This window comes from Diceros bicornis, chromosome 9 (genome assembly GCF_020826845.1).
Source record: "Diceros bicornis minor isolate mBicDic1 chromosome 9, mDicBic1.mat.cur, whole genome shotgun sequence".
Lineage (NCBI taxonomy): Eukaryota > Metazoa > Chordata > Mammalia > Perissodactyla > Rhinocerotidae > Diceros > Diceros bicornis.
The window spans coordinates 81,582,709-81,599,476 of record NC_080748.1 but is presented as its reverse complement, the minus strand read 5'-3'; positions in this window follow the sequence as shown (position 1 = coordinate 81,599,476).

Genomic DNA, 16,768 nt, shown 5'->3' with positions numbered 1-16,768 from the left:
ACACAAGGCCAGGTCCAGCCCTCCTGGGGAAGTGGGAGAGCCCACCTGCACTACCCCCTTTCTGCTTACTTCTCTGGGGACTTGCAGTGTAATTTGGAGTGTAGGGGGAAGATGGAAGTGAAGGTTCAGAACAGATTCAATCGAAATGTTGGTGAGAGTGCGTTCAAGCAGTGGTTTTCAGGTCTAAATTAAGCAATTCAGACTTAAATTAGAAAAATTTGACCCTTCTCGCAGAACGTACTACACCCGATGCCCAAAGAGGTGGGCCCATCAGCTTAAAGCAGGTGGGCAGGGCTGGGTTGACCCAGCTGTGGTTAAGAAAGGTGGAAATAGCCACAGCACTTACGTTATAATCCAATTCAGAAGGAAAACAAACTGATGGTAGACCATAAGAAAATGTGGCCTCAGAACCCAGGACTGTTATCGACAAATAGATATCACTCACAGATACCAGTGCAAATAGTGCATAAGAAATCATGAGCGCTACTTGAGGCAAATGATTACTTAGAGGAATAAGGGGAGCAAATGCCATTAAAAAGTTTCCAATCCTATGTAGATTTAAAAAATGCATTAGTTGAAATACAAAACTCTGCATTTCTGAAAAATAAGAGCTACAAGAGTATAATAAACGAAAACAACCGGATCATATAAGATACAAATATACAAACCTAAATCAATATATTATACATAAATATATACATATAAGACACAAATATACAAATCTGAATAAATATATAGTCATAATACATAAATATTATATCTTAATCCTCCTGAGTGCCCTGACTTGTCACCTCCACTATGGTCTTCAGGGAGTAGGAAGAAAGAGGAAAGCGGAATATGATCGAAACACGTACAGTTTAATCCCACTGAGTAAGTCTTCCTTCATCCTTGTTCTTTACAGCGTTTCCTGACTTCCTGCCCACCGTCCTTTCCCTTCCTGTGTTCCTTCTCGTTATCACCTGCATCATCAAATGGCATTTCCACACAATATAAAGAGTCACACAAGTAACCTGCGAGTTTTTTCCCTAATGTCTGTGCAGTTGGTTTTAGTTTGTTTCCTGGAATTATAGAGGAAAAAAATCTTTCCTTCACCTTATGCTCAAGTAGTCAGACCAAACGTCCTGTAAACATTAAGAGAAGTAAATTATAGAAATAACATTTTTTTCTTTAACTGTTGTGCAGCTATTGGTGTAAAACCATATAGTAACTGCTTGCTTTACCCCAAGGCATTAAACTGTAGTGGAAGGAAGGGAAAGAGGAAGTGAGGGAGGGGAGAGGAGGCAGATGTCTCATCAGCCCCTCTTCACCGTGTAAACGGTACCTCCTGGACACTTGCCTTAAGAAATTACTCAATTTCCAGAAAAACTCCTCAGCCCCTAAGTTCAGAAAATGATTCCACCGGCAAAGGGCCAAGAACAAGCCACCGTGACCCCTCTCCAGGACCCCATCTGTCAGGATGTCCTCTTAGAGCCCTTTTCATTGAATTCCAGGGGGCTTCAGCGGACAGTAAAATGCAATTACAAGCGTAAAACCTCGATCTCTTCCAAATATAATTCATTGCAAACACCTTGCCCTTAATTCTGACAGCCCAAATAGCATAATTTTTTAAATCCTCTTATTGATACCTTTTTAATTATTATTCCCAGGATAGGAAAAAAACCTATCATGATCAAGCCACCTCTCACCTTGTCTCTTTATTTTTCTTTTTTGTTCAATAAGAATCTCGTGGCTTTTTCTCACATTAGCCCATTATTCGTGTTCACTGCAAGGCCCTATTCCCAGCTGTATGTGACACAATGTGTCATTGTCCGAGGGCTACCTACATCAGCCTACTCTGGGGGAAAAAGAGCTTTTGCCACACACAAAAAATAAATCTGTTCAGACTGCCCACTTTAATCACTTGGTTAAGTATAGTGCAATGAGTGACAATACATTTTTTTTTATTCTTACTGGGGACAGAATGATGTTTAATTAGGCATTTAAAAGCGACTGTTAACTTATACAGACCTCATCACAAATGGTTTTTCAACAAGCTCAGTGATCTGAAACACCAATTAGTTTCAATTCACATTTATTATCTGCCCCTCATTAAAGCATTTAGTTCAGAATCTAAATTCCTTCCTATTCAAGAAAGTGTTGATGTTTCACTATGGATAAGAGGAATATATATTTTTTGTCCTTTTAAAAAAGCATCCTGCAAAATATCTTCCTGTGTGTTTTCTTTCTTATTATACTAGCACACAGAGCTGCTTCTGCTGAAAAGGCCTTTTGTTGAGACTGATGTTCTTGCTCCGAAGTCCTATTTATTCCACTGAGGCCTTCATGGAGGGCACTAGTGATTTCTTCCTGATGCCGCTGCTCCCACGAGCATCGGCAGCTGCATCTGTCATAAGCCTACAGGACTCCAAGGCCATGCCACCCTGACCTCTCTGTAATGCATGGCCTCTCTGAATGCCCTTCTCTCAAAAGGAGTGGCCAGCTCCACAGCTCTCGTCCTGCACTGGCTCATGGCCCCGAGAAGGGCATGTTTCTGCTCACTCGGAAGTTCAGCTTTAGAGCAACAGAAAGTACACAGAAAGAGCATGGAAGGAGGTGTATTAGGTTTTTCCAGAGAAATAGAACCAATTGCAGATAGATGATGATAGATAGATGATTGATAGATTTTAAGGAACTGGCCCACATGATTGTGGGGCCTGGCTAGTCCAAAATCCATAGATCAGGTCATCAGGCTAGAAATTCTGGGAAGAGTTAATGTTGTGGTCTGAGTCTGAATTCCACAGGGCAGCAGCCTGGAAATGTAGGCAGGTCTTCTGTGTTTCAGTCTTGAGGAGAATTCTGTCTTCTTTGGGAAACCTGTCTTTTCTCTGAAGGCCTTCAACTTCATCTGATGAAGCCTACCCACCCTATGGAGGGTAATCTGCTTTACTCAAAGTCTGCTGACTCAAATGTTAATCACGGCTAAAAAATACCTTCACAGCAACATCTCAACCGGCGTTTGACCAAACAACTAGGCATCATAACTTAGCTAAGTTGACACATAAAATTAACCATCACAGGAGAGACTGCAGACTAGATTTCTAATGGCAGCTCTGCCACATTCTTACTCTGAGACCTTCCTTGGGCCTCAGTTTCCTCATCCATAGCATGCTTTCCCAAATGAAATAAATGAGAATAAATATGCCTTAGGAGTGTCTGAAGGATGCGGAGCATTTGGTTAATAAATTTAGATTTTCTCTTACTGATTTACCACCAATAATGTACCAAAGGAACATAAGTCATTCTTTGAAACACCAGAATTTCAATTCAGATAATTATCAAACTAGTCATATTTTGTTGTATTCAAACAAATACTGTCTGGCAGTAGGGTTCAGGTAGATTCCAGTTGATTCTTTGTGTGGGGGAGCTTTAGTCTTGAGAGTCTATATGAGAATATGCTGAACTCATTGAGTTAACCTAGACAATTCAAAAATCCAGCAAGTTTGCTTCGTACCAGGACGATAATTGATTAATGTCCAATGGAAGTATGGCGTATAGTGTGAAGAATACCACAGTAGAAGTGATGTACCCTAATTGTGTGACACTGAATCAGTCACTCGACCTCAATTCCTTTCTAGAAGATAGGAAATTTGGACAAAATGACTTTAACGTTCCTTCCAATTTCAAATTGGAACCTATTAGGAGTCGTGTTTTCTTCCTGAACGGTTTATATTCATTAAGGAGTATTTGATGTTGGTTAAGTCAATGTTTTAAGCTTTTAAGTGCATTAAGGCATAAAGGTAATCTGAAACTTCAGGACTAAAAGATTTTATTTTCCTTGACTCCAGGTCACCTAGTGTAATAACTACTTATATTAGCTACTGCAATAAAATCAGTTAATAGTTCTATTTTTATATTATCTCTTCAAACTTTTCATTCTCAAAAGATGTTATGACTAAATCTTTCTTTAGCCAATTTGGTTTCAGCTATTCTTCTTTGACAGTATCTAAGGTGATATTTATTAGACCCGTTCTTTTTCATTTTAATACTCCTCAGAGGAATACTCTCCTTTTAGGGATTAATGGTCCATGTTATTATAATTTTGATCAGTTTAGATTCTTACTATTTTTAACTGCTTGGTCTTTGCTTCTACACTACAAGGTACATTAGAGGATAATATTTGAAACAAGGCTATTTTCAGAAACAAAACTTAGTAGTAATCCATTCCTTGTAAAAGGGACAACAAATGTTTGTTAAGTGGATAAATAAGTAAATTAACAAAGAGTAATGAAGAAATACTCCAAGGACTTCAAATCCTCTTATTCATTGTTGTGTGTCCCATAGTGCCTAGTACAGGGCCTTATATATATATATAAGGTATATAAAAAGTAGGCTTAAAATATTAGAGAAAATACATGCAAGACAAGACAGAAATAAAAATATCCAAGTGTTGACTACACAGCCACATATCCAGCCCTATCTCCACATTCCTCTTATCCCATCTAACATTCGTTCAACAAATATTGCTTGAGCTTTTACTGTGTGTCTGGCACTCTGTTAGCCACTGAGAACAACAGCAGTGAGCAAAATAGGAAGGGTCCCTCCTCTCCCAGAATTTACACCCTCTCACCTCTCTACTCAAAACCGGACAACAAGGGCAGCAAATAAAGATGATGCTTTATTACAAACTAAGAAATCAGGGAGTTTTTTTTTAAATAGAGTTGTTTATTTGGTGTTTGATAAAGTTCTCAACATATAATTCACTCACCAGGCCACCATTTTCTCATTTGAAATAAAGAACTTGAACCCCTTTACTCATGCAGGATACTTGGGCCCTCACTGATGCACAGCCAAAACTGACCGACATTGGGAGGGAGTGTTTCTGGGCATCATTATTAGTAACGACCCACAGGACTCACCTCGGGCCCATGAAAGACTCAAGAGGACAAGCGTCCTTCTAGTCCTGCGGCAATTTCAGCTGGGCATCAACCCATGTGCTGGGCATCTCCATGCTGTCCTACAAGTCTGTAGCCTTCGGGGGTAGTGCATTGCATCTGTTAGATTCAGCATGTAGACGTATTCACTCGCAAAACTATTTATTTGATATTGATTTTCTCCCTCATTTTCACTGTCATGTATATTGGTACCAAAAAGAATTTTAAGAACAAAAACATTGATTCGAAGTCTTCATAAATACAGTCTCAAAAAGAGATAAAATTCAAACTAATCCATTGATACAGGTACTGAGTGCATGAATACAAGATTTGGTAGGAAATGTGGCTGGAATTATGGCTAGAATCAGGCTTGGGATTTTCTATGATTTAAAATTATTTATGCTGCTTAGCAATCATTGATGGAGCCCCTGCTATTTGCCAACTTAGTGCAAGACCTTGGGGACACAAAGATGGAGAAAGTTATAGCCTCCGCCTCATGGCCGGACCTCAAACACCAGTCAAATTTGGTTTCAAATGCTGAGATTAACTGTGCAAATATTTGACTCTTTTGTACGCCAGAAAAATGTAGGCTTTGCAATTATGACTACATCACTTTTCAACATTTCTCCTTCCGAAAATATAACTATGTTTATGATGAACATTCGTTAAAATGCTTAGCACGCAATCTTCATTCTCTGATACTAATGCTGTTTTCTGTGTGAAAATTGGGAACTCATGATTGGTGTTAATCAGAACACTGAATTAACCACATCTTCCCCAGCAGTTTTAATATCAAAAGAATACTAAACTTGGAGAGGAGATTTATCATAAAAATTATATTACATAGAAATTTTTCAGCAGACAGAATTTCCAAGCACATAATTTACAGGCTTCTGCTATACCCTCCTCAGTCCTGAAATGAAGACTGTTGTCCAAATTATTTTTTTATGCACAGGAATCCTGCACCATCACCCAAACCAGCATATAAATGCAGATCGTTTACTTCTGTCACGCCTGCAACCCTCTTCTCTTGATTACATCAGTCAGATGAGATGGCTGCCGATCCTCACCTCAAAGATGGTTCTAGAAAAATGATTTTGAAGACTCTTGATAAACCTCCTCAAAATTCCACTTACAACTCTAAATATTAGGTACTTCCCTTTTTCAGGAAAATAAAAATGTTGAAAATTCATTAAAACTCTCCATCCCCACCCCAATTCCTCTTTCTCGTGTCTATTCACAATCTGGCTAGACTATAAATAAGGTTCAAAAACTTCAAGTCTTATCTAACAGAGGGAAATGTTCTGTGTTAAGCCTAGCTTAAATTTTATTTGCTATCATTCAAATATATTTTTCTTAGTCTATTATCTTATTCTATTTTTCTGTCAACTAGTATATCTCCCCAAACAGCCATGGAAATAGCTTTCCTGATATTAAAGAATATACCAACTTCTATAAAGGTTAATACCCATGTATCTGCACAATTAATTCAAATGTTCTTAGCTCCTTCGTTGTCATTAGCAAAATAGAATAAAACAAGTGAGAAGACAGATTGCTAATCATTAAAATGATAATAACTCAACAGGTAGCAAATTATGTCAGCAGACAGCATCATTTACAGATTTATTTAGTAGGACCTTTATTTAATCTGTTTCAAAAAGGATTTCAGGTGGCTTCAGTAATTTCTAAAGTATATTCAATTTGTTGGAAGGAAATTTTTAACTGATAACTGATGTAAGCGTTGGGTAGGAAATTGGACAAATTATACCCAAGGCACTTAGTGCAAATTGTACAACATCTCACATAGTAAAAGGATACCCTGGCTGGACAGGAGGCAATGGACCCTAGAATGGTTTGAGGTCCTTCAGAATTCTATAATTACTTTCAATTGTGTAGTTTTCCTGACATTTGAGATTTCTTAAGTAAGACTCCAAAACAGTTAGCGTTACACAGCACTGAGCCAATGTATTCATTGGCCAAGGAATGTGGCTGCCCGATGATTCCCCAACCCCCTGACGCTTTAGAATCACAGGGAAATATTTGCTTCTCATTTTGTACTTATTTGGTGACAAGCACTCAGTGACCTCAAAACCAAGGGCCCACTTTTATCAAGCTCCTTGGTCCCTTTGTGACAGAGGCCAACGCTGTCCCTCTCATTTTATTCATAAAAAGTAAAAGAAACAGAAGGGAGACGCCTTGTCTATACCAAGTCATACAATTTATCAGGGATGAGTAAGAAAAAAAATAAAAAACCACTGACTTCCTGTCTTCCATTCTCTTTACCAATCAATACATCCAGACCTCCATCAAATAAATTAATGAGGAATAGACAAGGGGGACACAAATCTTTTTAAATCCTTAGAAAATTCAACATCTCTTTCCCGTGACGGTTTCATGTTTCTTCCTTATCACATATTTTATGGGCAAATAGCACAAATAATGTGTCTGAGCTTTATTTTCTCCCCCCTCCCAAATCTATGTGTTCAAAATTAGAAAAAAGCAAATTCTGCCTTAGAAACTCCAAGACTCATCTTTTGACACCTGTTTTTCTTCTTCATTGTCATTTCTGTCTCTCTTCAGGTTTTGAGAACTGTACCCCCACGAAACCTAATGTTGGGATTGGCCATATCAGTTTCACCATAATATATATTTATATAACATACATTGATATCATTGTGCTGTCTCTCCCAGGTATGCTTACTCTAGGAATAAAAGGCTTTATCAGTAGTTAAGGCAACTGTGTGCAATAGAGGCACAACAATGCATCATTCTGGTTAGCCTCACTGATTTGTAGAGAGCGTATGCTGAGTTCCCTCCACTGTTGATATCACCGTCTGGAATTGAGAGGGTATTCCAGGCAAAGAAGCAGGCATGGACAATAGTGTGGAGATGGAGAACGTAAGACATGTTCAGGAAACAACCATTCTGTCAACGTTTTAGGGAATGCAGAACAGTGTAGACGAGCATGAACCTGGATCCAGACTGCCTGGGTCCCAATCCCCACTTGATCACCGTGGCACCAGACCTGAAATTAGGGCTCAGGATTAAGTGCTGCCTTGACATCTGATAAAATCATGAGGGCCTCAAATGGCCTAACCCCAAGTTCCCTTCCCCACACCGCTCCTGTGGATAAGGGTCCCCAGACAGACACAGGGACCAGGCGCAGTGCCTGCTCAACCCTGAGCAGTCTCGGTTCCCTGACAGCCCATGGAATTATTCAAACAAGCCAGCCACATCCTCCAACAGGAATCAGGGGCCACTTCATCCTCTCATTACTGCAAAGCCTGCCTCCCACAGGCCCTGCTTGCTCACTCTGTTCTCGAACCCTGGTGTGGCCCTGCAAAGCATGCAGTGTCCTCCTTCCCCAGGCTGTGAGAATATGTGACAAATAAACTCCTGTCTGTTCCCTCTGTCCAGCGTCAGGTGTCATGTGTTTGGCCATCCCCATAACCCGAGTATAGGAACCCCTCCCTCACCAACAGGGTGAAAAGGAGACGGATAAAACAACCACTTTCAGCTGTGTCACTTTGGAGACACTACTTAACCTCTCTGTGCCTCGGTTTCCTCACCTGTAAAAATGCAGATGATAATACAACCTGTTTCATAAGGCTACCGTAGCGGTAAAGCAGTGTCTGGCACAGAGAAACCACCATGGACGTTTGATGGTTGTTAATCAAGGGCTTCTTACATGTCAGTCACTGCCCCAACATGTTACGTGTTTTAACATATGTAATCCTCACAATAAACCTATGAAGCAGATATAGTTATGATTATCATTATTTGTTATCATCAACGAGGAAATTGAAGCAGAAAGTGGATAAAACACTTGTTGCAGATCACCCAGCTGAAAAGCGGCTGAGCCATAACTGAGGTTCAGGCGGCCTGATTCCAGAGCCCTCACCTGCAGCGGGAGGGCTGACAGGTCCCCAATCCACCGCCCTGATGCTGGAGGCAAGGACGCCCTGCACACTCCTTGTTACAGCACTCCACAGGTGGAACTGGTTCTTTGTTAATTTGCTGCTGCTGTCATTAGGACGTGTGCTCCCCGAGGGCAGGGACAGCATTGGTTGTTTATCATTGAATCTCTAGTCTAGTTCCTACAACAGTGCTCAGCCCATGTAGGCGCTTGGTCAGCGGCTCCTCACATTCCTGCTCTGCTGTCTCTCTCCACATCATTTGACTCTGCTGACAGCACTTCCCCTTGGGACATTAGGATTCTGAATTTCTCCTTCTCATTCTCCTTTGGGGCCTTCTCTGCCTGTCCTTGAAATGTAGAATTTCTCTAAAGCTCTGTCCTAAGTCATCTTCTCTCTATCCGTATGTACATCCTTCTTCAGGAAACTCACAGTTACCATTTGAAGACTCCCTTCTATCTATGCAGTTGACTTGAAAGTCTCTATCCTTAACTCCATCTCTTTCTCAAGCCCTACATCCAGATTTCCAACTTTCATCTCCCATCATCCAACCGTCCCCACAAATTCGACATGTCTAAAATTAATCTCATCATTAACTGCACCCCGCCTGCACTCACATTCTCCTGTGGTCCCTATCTTTGTGACTGTTGTCTTTGCTTTCTTAAACACTGGGGCTGGAGAATACCCCGCCCATCAACAGCAAGCTGCTACAGATCTGCTGCCTGCAAGGTTTTCTACACCCAGGCTCTCCTATTCTGACGCCTGACACACCTCCAGTGCAGGTCTTCACTGCCTCCTGCTTCCTCAGGCTTATGATTGCCGCTAACAGGTTTCCCCACCTCCAGTTATTCTCGGCTTTTTCCACCTCCACAGTGCTGCCTGCTTAATAATAAGCCAGAATCTTAGCTCTGAACATTTATGGAGGAGTTTGGGGGCCAAATGAGACTTACAGTGTGTTTGACAAGGGATCAGGTAGCAGAGGAATAAAGACAGATGCCTGGGTGACTTGTCCAAAAAGGAAACGGTTCACAGTGGCAGCAAAGAAAGTGACAGAGCTGTATTTCAAGGGTCAGAGACAGGGTGTTTTCTTTATGAAAACAGATTTGAATTAATCCTTTATTTATAGATTGTTCCATCATTAATATACAAAAGAGAAGAAGCCAGAAAGAGAAAGTAAAAGTGTAAAGAAGTCGTGGTGAATTGAGGAAAGTGATGGGAGGGAATGAGATCCTGGCACAAGACAGTGGGTTATCTCTGGAGTAGAAAAGCAACTCCATACTGAGTTAGAGTGGAGGCGGGAGCAACATGGAGAAACTCCATGATGGAGGCAAGGCAAGGGGAAGGGACGACATTCAGGTGACCTCAACCTTTATGATCTCTAATCGTTTATCTTGTGAAATGCTGGGAGGTGTGGGTAGAATAGAGGACTTGAGAAAAGCAAAAACAAAATTTGGCACAGACACTTTGAGGAACTTGACAAGACATGATCAAGAAAATAATCTTAGTGCGATCTCTTTTCCACGTTTCGAAGCTTAACTTGATGGGATCAGTTTTATATTCCAGGCCAATCCTAATGACTTCATTCAATCCTCAAGCACTCCTGGAATGCTTACTATCTCCCAGGTTTATGCTAAGCCCTACAATACTGGGCTAGGCCCCTGCCAGAATTTTCACGGGAAAAGACTTGAAGAAAAAGGAAAACTGTAGCAAGAATTGTTTTTGACATAAACAAGCTGTTTGCTGCTTCCCACATACTAGGGAAACAGTTGGATTACACATCAGGATCTGCAGACTTCAAACAATACTACCAGGAAGTTAATGGAACTGGGACAAGGAAATTACTATGACTCCACACTCCATAAAATAAAGAAATAAATTAAAGTGCAATTAATCACTGGAGAAACAATGGAAGCTGAGCTGATAAATAACTGGAGAATCTATATGAACGATGTGATATTGCTGGAATGGAGTAGATCATTTTTGTGTTTAAGATTAATGCTGTTCCCTAGGACTGCACAGGCAATCTAAAATCCGGGGGAGGAAATGTCATTTTATAGCACACTTCTGACTGTAACTCAATCACCATGTGTGTAGGTGTTATGGTTTAGAGTAAAGAACATATGTTGTCTGTCACCTTTAAAAAGACCACTTCATGATTTTTTTCATGTACCTTTATAGAGCAACTATACGTGTAAGTTGAGGGAGTAAAATAACAGTCTGCCCAGGAGTTGGGTTTTTGTTTTTGAAATTGTATAAAATAAACTGTTTTTTCTAACAGATAATTAACATTTCACGGAGTCTGGTTCCCTGTTCTGTGGGGAACAGCTGACTCACTGAACCACAGCGGTATCACCAGTCCCTTCCCTGCCTCCCACCAAGAGCGGTTTTGTGTGAGAGGTGGCCTTCCATTAAGCTGCACACTAAGCCGTTTCTCTGAGCCCTGAGTCTCACTGTCCTCACCTCTCCTCGTAAGATGCCAGCCCCTCCACGTTCTCCTCCATTCCCAAGAAAACTGCCCTTCAGGCCGTTTATTCACACCAAGTCATGCGAGATATGGCCACCAACTACCAAGCAAAATTACTTTTAATACGCCAGTGCTTGTCCATTCCAGTGAGCGCTGAGCCCCTCTCAGGAGGCATCTCAAAGGCTCTCTCATTCCCAATGTATCTAAGACTGCTTTAGAATTTGGGACCGCCTTCAAACATCACGTCTCATTTGTTCCAACAGCCTCTGTGACAGCAGAATTTCTTCCTTTGAGAGTGATTTTGATTTCTGGAAATAACTAAAAGCCATTCTGAACCCAGTCCACTGAAAAACTTGGCTAATGGCTTTTTCGGTCCAAGATGATTTCATAGAAATTTCCTCGTGAGTGAAAGCACTTCAGGATCAAGCAGCGGACCAGGCACAAAGACCCACCAGGCTCCCCGCAACTGTGATTCTCCTGGCCACACCTGTCTTGGCAGCAGCTGGAAGTTAGATGAGAATTATAATGGTGTTAAGCTGGGAACAGGCAAGTGACCCTGTCACCTGGTGAATAGATACCAGGCAGTGACATTCTAGTTCTAATGCCAATAAAGCTTTCTACTGCTCCCATGCTGGCTTCACCCGCCCTGTGCTGCCTTCTCTGCTTTGCCCCTCAGTGGCACATACTTCCACTGATGAGGCAGCAGCCCTGCTATTTCTACTTTCTACAGCTCCCCATCCTAATAATGGCTCTACACCCTCAAGGCCAGTGCTCCTCGGTTAAAGAGAGCTTTCTCTCAGAGAAACTGCAATTCTTTTGATCAACGTTAGACACTTGCTTATAGCCCGTGAACTAAGAGCAAATGCGGAAACTCAGAACCCACCCCACATCTACTGCACTTTAGCAAGCCTGGGGGTGGGTATGCTTATCAAGGTTAAATAAACATGCCTTAGATCAGGGTTTACAAACTTCAGCATGCATCAAAACCACCTGGAGGGTTGTTTAACAACAAAGATTGCTGGGCCCACCCCCAGTTTCTGATTCGGCAGCAAGGCCACCAAACTCATCTGAATCCTTTTGATTTTAGTTTCCTCTGTTGAAGCAGTTTGATAAGTTTTCCAGATCCTCAGGACGTTTACGGAAACAGAGAGCTGTTGGCTCCCACAAATTTAGTGACCATCAATCCCAATTTGAGGCACTTTTTTTTCTCTCAGCAAACTGTCACGTTAGGGTGAATTTTCTAGCTTCTTTCAGTAACCCACATGCCTGCAGATGCTGAAGGCCTTCCTTCTCAAGCATGGGCAGGAGTGTTCCAAAAGCCCATCCATGGTTTTCCAGGTTCTTGCATTTCTCCTCAGCTCTCAGGACTGCACACACAAGTGACTCCTGGTAGTCGGCCCTGATACACCAGAGTGATGTTCAGGCCCCCAAAGCCCCAGTGTTACAGAATTTCTCACTTAACCTAATTGACTATTTGACCTTGGGAGAAGAAATCTCCATGCCATAGGTGCCAAAGAAACAAATCAACTTTATTTTGATTTCTAATTTTGCCAGATGCACTTTCTTTGGTATTTATGTTAATATTTTTCACTCTAGACTTTGATGCTTTGTTTGTAGGTTATATTTCAAATGACACATTTCATCACTGGGCTACCATTATCCTTAAAATAACTGACAGTAATTTAAAATCAATGATGACAAATAGGTTTCAATCTCAGTTCTAATTCTGAGATATTGGTAGCGACGCCTGGAGTCCTGTGTTGAGAAAGATTTTGAGGCTGACCCCAGACTCAGCATCAGAGTGCAAGGATTGGTTGGTGATGTCAGCTGTGGGAAAGGGAATAGGAAGTGGCAATACACTTTTGGCATCCTTGGTTTTCCAGCATACGTGTTGCTGAAGTTTTTACAGGGATTTATACCTGAAGCTAAAGGATGCACCCACATCAAAGTAAACTGAGTCTTCTGGGAAATGTGACCATCCCAAATTCCCTAAAATCCTACAAAAGATGTGAGTGCCTTGAGCTCTACTCCATATAGAAACATAGCTGCCACGATCCGTTCTAGAAGTCATGACAATTCCTTTGGTGCCCGCTCACAACACCTGCTCCTAAGCGAAAAACAGTTACTCTTCTGTTCTTCAGTATCTCCCGCTCCTTGGTTTCTGTTAACATTTAAGGAAGTTCACTGAGGTCACCCAAAAATAAAGTAAATCTAGAGTAGTAATTGCCAACTGGAGGAAATTCCCCTCCCTCCCCTGCCCCTTGCTGGCGAACAGATACTTTTAACCATTACAGCTGTGGGGGAAGGGGGTGTTACTGGCGTCTAGTGGGCAGCGGGCAGAGATGCTACAAAACATCCTACAATGCACAAGACAGCCCCACAGCAAAGAGCTATTGGACCCAGAATGTGAATAGTGCTGAGGTTCAGAAATGCTGATCTAGAGGATTGAAATTCAGGTCTCTGAGTGCCTGATTCAACCAATAATAAACCCTTAACTTATGACTCGCTAAATGGAGAATACAATTCTTCCAATAAGAGGAAAATGAACCCAATTCTTGCTTCTGACCTAGGGAAAGCACTATTTATATGATGTCTTTATCAAATTAGAGAAAACTGTATTTATAAACTCCTACAGCCCTAGTATTTATGCAAAACCAGACATATGACTTACACCTTTTTCAACGAGCACACCACCTGCGGCCACAGCAAATTTGTTTAGGAGACATGGCTGGGAGGGTAGCCTGCCATTCCCCTCACCACTAAGAAGGGTCAGACTAAACAAAGCACTCCTTGTGCCCCCATGCTTACCATACTAAATGATAATTATAGTTTTTTCCATCTTTAAGATCAAAATATTTTAGTGATGTGTGATGCCCACACCTATAAAAACGATGTGCTTAAAATGCTACAATCTTAAAAACAAATATTAAAACCACAGTTCATTTAAGACATCAGGAAAAAAAATTGTGGGATTTTTTTTCTTTCCTGATCAAGTAACGAACAAAATCAGCTACAACACTAGACATTTCAAACATTTTAAACTGTAGCATTTTACTGTAATGAGTCTGTGGCTTTACAAGGCAAGCTCAAACGTTATGACAATCAACTAAATCCCAGAGGGAAGAGCTTAGTTGTGTAAGCACTGGTTTTGGGAATGTATATTCTGTAGAATCAAAGATTCCAAAGTAGCTGGGTTTTCTCAACCCTAAATTCTTCTAAGATGCATAATTGGATACTATGCAGTTAACTGAGAAGGACCTTTGGAGAAAACAAAAACCGAGGTTCTTTTAGATCTTCATGAACATTAAAAGCTAAGCTTTCAACTGCAGCCAAATGCCATTACCATGAATTTCTTCCAACATATTGTTTAGTCACACCGCTTTATCCTTGATATTACATGTGGTCCTGAAATTCAAAATTATAAACCAAGACTCCAGGACTTGTAATCCCAGAGACAGACTGTGACCAACACATGGCATATGATATGTATATGTTGTAAAATGCTACTAATGATAAGGTTGAACTGCATGGGATTTGATCAAAATCCCCACTGAGAGGTCTGTGAAAGGTAGCGTGGATAAAAGTGGTTAGGTCACCCCAAGTGGATGCAATAGCAACCTAAGTAGGAATGGCTATTATACAATTGCAAGAAGGGCAGTGTATTTCCTGCTTGAAGCCTCCAATTTTTAAAGGAATGTTGGATACTTTTAGCTCCAGAATAAACCCTTCCTTGGAAAATTCACACCACATCCTCAAAGACTTGGATACTCCGCATCACTAACAACTGTTGTGGGGATCAGGTAACAACTGCTTCAATGTTACCTAAGACAATTCATTAAAATAATGGTCATAACCGATACCTATAGCTCCCACCCCTTCCCTACGGCTACTTTCATCCTGACTTCAAACTCACTCCCAGTTCTTCATCATCCTTCTTATCACTAATCTCACAAAACATTCCATCCTCACTTTTGTTCACAGACTGCTTTGTGTTCTTTCTCACCATTTTTCCACCAGTACTTTCTCACTATGATGTCCTCATCGAGCCCTCTCTTCAGTTCCTGTTGATGCTGAGACAAGACGACTTTTGGCTTCAGGTGTGTTTGGTGACCAAGTGGAAGTGTCTTTCAAGATGAATCACTTAAGCACCCAAGCCTTAAGGAGCAGCTCCACAATGAAGGTAAATTTTAGTTTGGTTTTGAGAATTTGGTCTGATTTGTATGACAGAGAGGAAAAGAAATTTTTTTGCTGCATGAAAGCATAGGAACAAAAATTCAGAGGGAAAATGGCAAGGCATTGCTAGGAAATAGTTCGTCCAGAACTACAGCAAGTAAGCTGAAAGCAAAGTCAGTACCACCCTTAATGCAATGGTACAAAAGTTTTGTTTTGTCCAACAGGCCAGAGGAGTTATTAACGTTTTGAGGTCAGAGTGGTTACGTGATCAAAGCCTTTCAGGAAAATTAATTAGATGGTGTTACAGGTTGGGGCTGAATGTGGGTGGAAAAGAGGCCAAAAAAGAAAAATTAGTTAGGAGCTATTAGAGTTATGAAGAATGAGGTGATGAAGGCCTGAGCTTGGGTGGTAAGAAAATGGAAAAAAAGTATTAAAGAAAGAATCAGCAATAAGCAGCAATACACATGATCGTTCAGATATCTGGAGAGTGGGAAAAAGAGAAGGGAAAATCAGAGATTCAAGGAAGGCTTCAAGGCTTCAGGCAGCCTTCAAGGTTTCATTCCATCACCTGTCTTGTCTGGAATGTGAGACACCTCTGTTCTAGTTGCATCTTCACACCCTCACGATGGGACCTCACGGTGGTACCCGTGATTAAGTGTATGGTGTCTTAGGAGCTAATGCTTCCTTGATTCTCCACACACCTTGTCCCTCGCTTGAGGCTGCCCCAATATGCCACTCTTGTTGAGTCTGGTCAAATTAAATGCAACATTTAGAAGTGATTTTCCCTCTGTTTTTGAAGTACAAACTCTTATTTTCTGAAGCAATTGTGAAGACGCTACCCTTCTTCAACCCTTATTTTGAGCCCTTCAAAGCCAGTTAAATGGGCATAGTGAAAATAAGATTTTCTGGAGTCAGGCGGGCCAAGATCTGAATCCCAACCTTTTCACTTTGTGTCCAGATGATTTGGGGCAAGTTATTTAAAATAGGTGGACTTCAGTTTTCCCATTTATAAAACGGGGCTGATAATAATCATGTAGGGATATTATAAAAATGAAACAGCACGAGAAAGCAGCTGGTACGCTGCAGAATAGTTATACATTTGGTTATAAAATAATAATAATAAAATGGGCATTTTGTTGCTATCGTGACACATACAGAACACTCTAAAGTAAATATTCTCAACTTGACTATACCTAAGGAGCCCTATAACCACAGTTAATCATCCTGCTCTTTAGTCCGTTACAGAAAGATGCAAACACATAAGGGCTCAGTGAATTCAGCATCAGTCTCACTGTTAGAGTCCCAAA